This window comes from Bos javanicus, unplaced genomic scaffold (genome assembly GCF_032452875.1).
Source record: "Bos javanicus breed banteng unplaced genomic scaffold, ARS-OSU_banteng_1.0 tig00000070_1, whole genome shotgun sequence".
NCBI lineage: Eukaryota > Metazoa > Chordata > Mammalia > Artiodactyla > Bovidae > Bos > Bos javanicus.
Window position 1 is genome coordinate 326554 of NW_026893708.1, and position 8406 is coordinate 334959.

Below are 8406 nucleotides of genomic sequence, written 5' to 3' on the forward strand. Positions count from 1 at the left end.
AGGTGTCCGGGCATCGGGTTCTTATCAAGAGGGGACCGGGAAATCGGGGTCCTACGGAATGTGGAACCACCCACGAGGCCACGTCTGGAATGTCTTCGTGAGACCGGCCTCATCCTGAGGTGCGACCGGAAGGTCGGGAACCCCTTCCAGACAAAGCAGGGGAGTCGACCCTCCTGTCCAGATCAGGAGGGGAGAAAGGGCTCAGAGGAGGGGGTGCCGGAAAACCTCAGTGTTCCTCTCGAGGGAGACCGGGATTTCGGGGAACTTTGTGGGTCGCATCAAGGGTGCCAAGTGCCCTTTCGACCTCCAATTCCTAACGTGGGACTTCTCCTGAGGCGCTGTAGCGGGAAAGGGCTTCATCTTGCGATGACGGGGGAGCCACGTGGTTTTTCTCGAGTTACGGCGGGATTCTCGAGTTACGACGGGGAATTCAGGCTGCCTCTTGTGTTGGCCCAGGCAAGTCCAATCTTCCATTCGAGTTGCGAAGGAAAGCTGGGGATTGCTCTCGAGTGACTGCAGGGCCAATAGACCTCATCTAGGCTTGTGTCCAGAAGCCAATGTTCCTCTCCAGGGGCGACAGGGATCTCGGGGTTGCATTCCAGACGCACCCGGGGAGACAGGCATTCATCTCGAGTGGAAGCAAAGAACCCCGCTCTGCTCTCGAATCGCGACGGGTATCTCTTGGAGCTCACTGGGTGGACTCAAGGGAGTCAAGCCTCCTGAGGCGTTTGGAGAGAGGTCGCGAGATTGGTCTCTAGGCCATGCAGGAGACGAAGGCCCTCATCTCTCGATGACGGGGGAATCTCGGGGTTGTTCTCGAGCGGCGGCCCCAGTGTGCGGTTTCTCACGAGGTACGACGGCGAGGTCAGTGAGCCTCTCGTGGGGCGCCAGGGAAGTCGGGTCTCCATGCGAGTGGCGAGGGGGAGCGCGTCATTGCTCCCGAGCCATGGTAGGGGAATCTGGCCTCGAGACGTGTTGAAGAAGGTCTCTCGAGGTCTTTCCCGGGTTGAGGCAGGAAACCCTGGGTTCCCTCGACTTGTGCAGGTGACCTCAGGGGGCTTCTCATGGTGGCTCTGAGAAGCCAGGGAAACTGGAGGTGGGAGGGGCCTCTCGGGACTCCACTGGGTTTGGTGCATTGGAAGAGGGCCTCATCTCCAGTTGAGGCAGGAACCGCAGGGTACCTCTGATTTCAGACTCCGATCGCAGGGTCCCTGCAGACTGGGGACAGGAGAGTCAGGCCTCGTCTTGGGTTGAGGCATGGAACTCCGCTTGCCTCTCGAGATGTCCCCGGGGAGAGAGGCCGCTTGTCGAGCTGTATTTGGAACCTGGGGTTTTTTCCGAACGATGCACGGAAAAACTGCCCCTTCGTGTTGACTTCATTCACAGGGTGGAGTTCGGAGAGGTGTCCGGGCATCGGGTTCTTATCAAGAGGGGACCGGGAAATCGGGGTCCTACGGAATGTGGAACCACCCACGAGGCCACGTCTGGAATGTCTTCGTGAGACCGGCCTCATCCTGAGGTGCGACCGGAAGGTCGGGAACCCCTTCCAGACAAAGCAGGGGAGTCGACCCTCCTGTCCAGATCAGGAGGGGAGAAAGGGCTCAGAGGAGGGGGTGCCGGAAAACCTCAGTGTTCCTCTCGAGGGAGACCGGGATTTCGGGGAACTTTGTGGGTCGCATCAAGGGTGCCAAGTGCCCTTTCGACCTCCAATTCCTAACGTGGGACTTCTCCTGAGGCGCTGTAGCGGGAAAGGGCTTCATCTTGCGATGACGGGGGAGCCACGTGGTTTTTCTCGAGTTACGGCGGGATTCTCGAGTTACGACGGGGAATTCAGGCTGCCTCTTGTGTTGGCCCAGGCAAGTCCAATCTTCCATTCGAGTTGCGAAGGAAAGCTGGGGATTGCTCTCGAGTGACTGCAGGGCCAATAGACCTCATCTAGGCTTGTGTCCAGAAGCCAATGTTCCTCTCCAGGGGCGACAGGGATCTCGGGGTTGCATTCCAGACGCACCCGGGGAGACAGGCATTCATCTCGAGTGGAAGCAAAGAACCCCGCTCTGCTCTCGAATCGCGACGGGTATCTCTTGGAGCTCACTGGGTGGACTCAAGGGAGTCAAGCCTCCTGAGGCGTTTGGAGAGAGGTCGCGAGATTGGTCTCTAGGCCATGCAGGAGACGAAGGCCCTCATCTCTCGATGACGGGGGAATCTCGGGGTTGTTCTCGAGCGGCGGCCCCAGTGTGCGGTTTCTCACGAGGTACGACGGCGAGGTCAGTGAGCCTCTCGTGGGGCGCCAGGGAAGTCGGGTCTCCATGCGAGTGGCGAGGGGGAGCGCGTCATTGCTCCCGAGCCATGGTAGGGGAATCTGGCCTCGAGACGTGTTGAAGAAGGTCTCTCGAGGTCTTTCCCGGGTTGAGGCAGGAAACCCTGGGTTCCCTCGACTTGTGCAGGTGACCTCAGGGGGCTTCTCATGGTGGCTCTGAGAAGCCAGGGAAACTGGAGGTGGGAGGGGCCTCTCGGGACTCCACTGGGTTTGGTGCATTGGAAGAGGGCCTCATCTCCAGTTGAGGCAGGAACCGCAGGGTACCTCTGATTTCAGACTCCGATCGCAGGGTCCCTGCAGACTGGGGACAGGAGAGTCAGGCCTCGTCTTGGGTTGAGGCATGGAACTCCGCTTGCCTCTCGAGATGTCCCCGGGGAGAGAGGCCGCTTGTCGAGCTGTATTTGGAACCTGGGGTTTTTTCCGAACGATGCACGGAAAAACTGCCCCTTCGTGTTGACTTCATTCACAGGGTGGAGTTCGGAGAGGTGTCCGGGCATCGGGTTCTTATCAAGAGGGGACCGGGAAATCGGGGTCCTACGGAATGTGGAACCACCCACGAGGCCACGTCTGGAATGTCTTCGTGAGACCGGCCTCATCCTGAGGTGCGACCGGAAGGTCGGGAACCCCTTCCAGACAAAGCAGGGGAGTCGACCCTCCTGTCCAGATCAGGAGGGGAGAAAGGGCTCAGAGGAGGGGGTGCCGGAAAACCTCAGTGTTCCTCTCGAGGGAGACCGGGATTTCGGGGAACTTTGTGGGTCGCATCAAGGGTGCCAAGTGCCCTTTCGACCTCCAATTCCTAACGTGGGACTTCTCCTGAGGCGCTGTAGCGGGAAAGGGCTTCATCTTGCGATGACGGGGGAGCCACGTGGTTTTTCTCGAGTTACGGCGGGATTCTCGAGTTACGACGGGGAATTCAGGCTGCCTCTTGTGTTGGCCCAGGCAAGTCCAATCTTCCATTCGAGTTGCGAAGGAAAGCTGGGGATTGCTCTCGAGTGACTGCAGGGCCAATAGACCTCATCTAGGCTTGTGTCCAGAAGCCAATGTTCCTCTCCAGGGGCGACAGGGATCTCGGGGTTGCATTCCAGACGCACCCGGGGAGACAGGCATTCATCTCGAGTGGAAGCAAAGAACCCCGCTCTGCTCTCGAATCGCGACGGGTATCTCTTGGAGCTCACTGGGTGGACTCAAGGGAGTCAAGCCTCCTGAGGCGTTTGGAGAGAGGTCGCGAGATTGGTCTCTAGGCCATGCAGGAGACGAAGGCCCTCATCTCTCGATGACGGGGGAATCTCGGGGTTGTTCTCGAGCGGCGGCCCCAGTGTGCGGTTTCTCACGAGGTACGACGGCGAGGTCAGTGAGCCTCTCGTGGGGCGCCAGGGAAGTCGGGTCTCCATGCGAGTGGCGAGGGGAGCGCGTCATTGCTCCCGAGCCATGGTAGGGGAATCTGGCCTCGAGACGTGTTGAAGAAGGTCTCTCGAGGTCTTTCCCGGGTTGAGGCAGGAAACCCTGGGTTCCCTCGACTTGTGCAGGTGACCTCAGGGGGCTTCTCATGGTGGCTCTGAGAAGCCAGGGAAACTGGAGGTGGGAGGGGCCTCTCGGGACTCCACTGGGTTTGGTGCATTGGAAGAGGGCCTCATCTCCAGTTGAGGCAGGAACCGCAGGGTACCTCTGATTTCAGACTCCGATCGCAGGGTCCCTGCAGACTGGGGACAGGAGAGTCAGGCCTCGTCTTGGGTTGAGGCATGGAACTCCGCTTGCCTCTCGAGATGTCCCCGGGGAGAGAGGCCGCTTGTCGAGCTGTATTTGGAACCTGGGGTTTTTTCCGAACGATGCACGGAAAAACTGCCCCTTCGTGTTGACTTCATTCACAGGGTGGAGTTCGGAGAGGTGTCCGGGCATCGGGTTCTTATCAAGAGGGGACCGGGAAATCGGGGTCCTACGGAATGTGGAACCACCCACGAGGCCACGTCTGGAATGTCTTCGTGAGACCGGCCTCATCCTGAGGTGCGACCGGAAGGTCGGGAACCCCTTCCAGACAAAGCAGGGGAGTCGACCCTCCTGTCCAGATCAGGAGGGGAGAAAGGGCTCAGAGGAGGGGGTGCCGGAAAACCTCAGTGTTCCTCTCGAGGGAGACCGGGATTTCGGGGAACTTTGTGGGTCGCATCAAGGGTGCCAAGTGCCCTTTCGACCTCCAATTCCTAACGTGGGACTTCTCCTGAGGCGCTGTAGCGGGAAAGGGCTTCATCTTGCGATGACGGGGGAGCCACGTGGTTTTTCTCGAGTTACGGCGGGATTCTCGAGTTACGACGGGGAATTCAGGCTGCCTCTTGTGTTGGCCCAGGCAAGTCCAATCTTCCATTCGAGTTGCGAAGGAAAGCTGGGGATTGCTCTCGAGTGACTGCAGGGCCAATAGACCTCATCTAGGCTTGTGTCCAGAAGCCAATGTTCCTCTCCAGGGGCGACAGGGATCTCGGGGTTGCATTCCAGACGCACCCGGGGAGACAGGCATTCATCTCGAGTGGAAGCAAAGAACCCCGCTCTGCTCTCGAATCGCGACGGGTATCTCTTGGAGCTCACTGGGTGGACTCAAGGGAGTCAAGCCTCCTGAGGCGTTTGGAGAGAGGTCGCGAGATTGGTCTCTAGGCCATGCAGGAGACGAAGGCCCTCATCTCTCGATGACGGGGGAATCTCGGGGTTGTTCTCGAGCGGCGGCCCCAGTGTGCGGTTTCTCACGAGGTACGACGGCGAGGTCAGTGAGCCTCTCGTGGGGCGCCAGGGAAGTCGGGTCTCCATGCGAGTGGCGAGGGGAGCGCGTCATTGCTCCCGAGCCATGGTAGGGGAATCTGGCCTCGAGACGTGTTGAAGAAGGTCTCTCGAGGTCTTTCCCGGGTTGAGGCAGGAAACCCTGGGTTCCCTCGACTTGTGCAGGTGACCTCAGGGGGCTTCTCATGGTGGCTCTGAGAAGCCAGGGAAACTGGAGGTGGGAGGGGCCTCTCGGGACTCCACTGGGTTTGGTGCATTGGAAGAGGGCCTCATCTCCAGTTGAGGCAGGAACCGCAGGGTACCTCTGATTTCAGACTCCGATCGCAGGGTCCCTGCAGACTGGGGACAGGAGAGTCAGGCCTCGTCTTGGGTTGAGGCATGGAACTCCGCTTGCCTCTCGAGATGTCCCCGGGGAGAGAGGCCGCTTGTCGAGCTGTATTTGGAACCTGGGGTTTTTTCCGAACGATGCACGGAAAAACTGCCCCTTCGTGTTGACTTCATTCACAGGGTGGAGTTCGGAGAGGTGTCCGGGCATCGGGTTCTTATCAAGAGGGGACCGGGAAATCGGGGTCCTACGGAATGTGGAACCACCCACGAGGCCACGTCTGGAATGTCTTCGTGAGACCGGCCTCATCCTGAGGTGCGACCGGAAGGTCGGGAACCCCTTCCAGACAAAGCAGGGGAGTCGACCCTCCTGTCCAGATCAGGAGGGGAGAAAGGGCTCAGAGGAGGGGGTGCCGGAAAACCTCAGTGTTCCTCTCGAGGGAGACCGGGATTTCGGGGAACTTTGTGGGTCGCATCAAGGGTGCCAAGTGCCCTTTCGACCTCCAATTCCTAACGTGGGACTTCTCCTGAGGCGCTGTAGCGGGAAAGGGCTTCATCTTGCGATGACGGGGGAGCCACGTGGTTTTTCTCGAGTTACGGCGGGATTCTCGAGTTACGACGGGGAATTCAGGCTGCCTCTTGTGTTGGCCCAGGCAAGTCCAATCTTCCATTCGAGTTGCGAAGGAAAGCTGGGGATTGCTCTCGAGTGACTGCAGGGCCAATAGACCTCATCTAGGCTTGTGTCCAGAAGCCAATGTTCCTCTCCAGGGGCGACAGGGATCTCGGGGTTGCATTCCAGACGCACCCGGGGAGACAGGCATTCATCTCGAGTGGAAGCAAAGAACCCCGCTCTGCTCTCGAATCGCGACGGGTATCTCTTGGAGCTCACTGGGTGGACTCAAGGGAGTCAAGCCTCCTGAGGCGTTTGGAGAGAGGTCGCGAGATTGGTCTCTAGGCCATGCAGGAGACGAAGGCCCTCATCTCTCGATGACGGGGGAATCTCGGGGTTGTTCTCGAGCGGCGGCCCCAGTGTGCGGTTTCTCACGAGGTACGACGGCGAGGTCAGTGAGCCTCTCGTGGGGCGCCAGGGAAGTCGGGTCTCCATGCGAGTGGCGAGGGGGAGCGCGTCATTGCTCCCGAGCCATGGTAGGGGAATCTGGCCTCGAGACGTGTTGAAGAAGGTCTCTCGAGGTCTTTCCCGGGTTGAGGCAGGAAACCCTGGGTTCCCTCGACTTGTGCAGGTGACCTCAGGGGGCTTCTCATGGTGGCTCTGAGAAGCCAGGGAAACTGGAGGTGGGAGGGGCCTCTCGGGACTCCACTGGGTTTGGTGCATTGGAAGAGGGCCTCATCTCCAGTTGAGGCAGGAACCGCAGGGTACCTCTGATTTCAGACTCCGATCGCAGGGTCCCTGCAGACTGGGGACAGGAGAGTCAGGCCTCGTCTTGGGTTGAGGCATGGAACTCCGCTTGCCTCTCGAGATGTCCCCGGGGAGAGAGGCCGCTTGTCGAGCTGTATTTGGAACCTGGGGTTTTTCCGAACGATGCACGGAAAAACTGCCCCTTCGTGTTGACTTCATTCACAGGGTGGAGTTCGGAGAGGTGTCCGGGCATCGGGTTCTTATCAAGAGGGGACCGGGAAATCGGGGTCCTACGGAATGTGGAACCACCCACGAGGCCACGTCTGGAATGTCTTCGTGAGACCGGCCTCATCCTGAGGTGCGACCGGAAGGTCGGGAACCCCTTCCAGACAAAGCAGGGGAGTCGACCCTCCTGTCCAGATCAGGAGGGGAGAAAGGGCTCAGAGGAGGGGTGCCGGAAAACCTCAGTGTTCCTCTCGAGGGAGACCGGGATTTCGGGGAACTTTGTGGGTCGCATCAAGGGTGCCAAGTGCCCTTTCGACCTCCAATTCCTAACGTGGGACTTCTCCTGAGGCGCTGTAGCGGGAAAGGGCTTCATCTTGCGATGACGGGGGAGCCACGTGGTTTTTCTCGAGTTACGGCGGGATTCTCGAGTTACGACGGGGAATTCAGGCTGCCTCTTGTGTTGGCCCAGGCAAGTCCAATCTTCCATTCGAGTTGCGAAGGAAAGCTGGGGATTGCTCTCGAGTGACTGCAGGGCCAATAGACCTCATCTAGGCTTGTGTCCAGAAGCCAATGTTCCTCTCCAGGGGCGACAGGGATCTCGGGGTTGCATTCCAGACGCACCCGGGGAGACAGGCATTCATCTCGAGTGGAAGCAAAGAACCCCGCTCTGCTCTCGAATCGCGACGGGTATCTCTTGGAGCTCACTGGGTGGACTCAAGGGAGTCAAGCCTCCTGAGGCGTTTGGAGAGAGGTCGCGAGATTGGTCTCTAGGCCATGCAGGAGACGAAGGCCCTCATCTCTCGATGACGGGGGAATCTCGGGGTTGTTCTCGAGCGGCGGCCCCAGTGTGCGGTTTCTCACGAGGTACGACGGCGAGGTCAGTGAGCCTCTCGTGGGGCGCCAGGGAAGTCGGGTCTCCATGCGAGTGGCGAGGGGAGCGCGTCATTGCTCCCGAGCCATGGTAGGGGAATCTGGCCTCGAGACGTGTTGAAGAAGGTCTCTCGAGGTCTTTCCCGGGTTGAGGCAGGAAACCCTGGGTTCCCTCGACTTGTGCAGGTGACCTCAGGGGGCTTCTCATGGTGGCTCTGAGAAGCCAGGGAAACTGGAGGTGGGAGGGGCCTCTCGGGACTCCACTGGGTTTGGTGCATTGGAAGAGGGCCTCATCTCCAGTTGAGGCAGGAACCGCAGGGTACCTCTGATTTCAGACTCCGATCGCAGGGTCCCTGCAGACTGGGGACAGGAGAGTCAGGCCTCGTCTTGGGTTGAGGCATGGAACTCCGCTTGCCTCTCGAGATGTCCCCGGGGAGAGAGGCCGCTTGTCGAGCTGTATTTGGAACCTGGGGTTTTTTCCGAACGATGCACGGAAAAACTGCCCCTTCGTGTTGACTTCATTCACAGGGTGGAGTTCGGAGAGGTGTCCGGG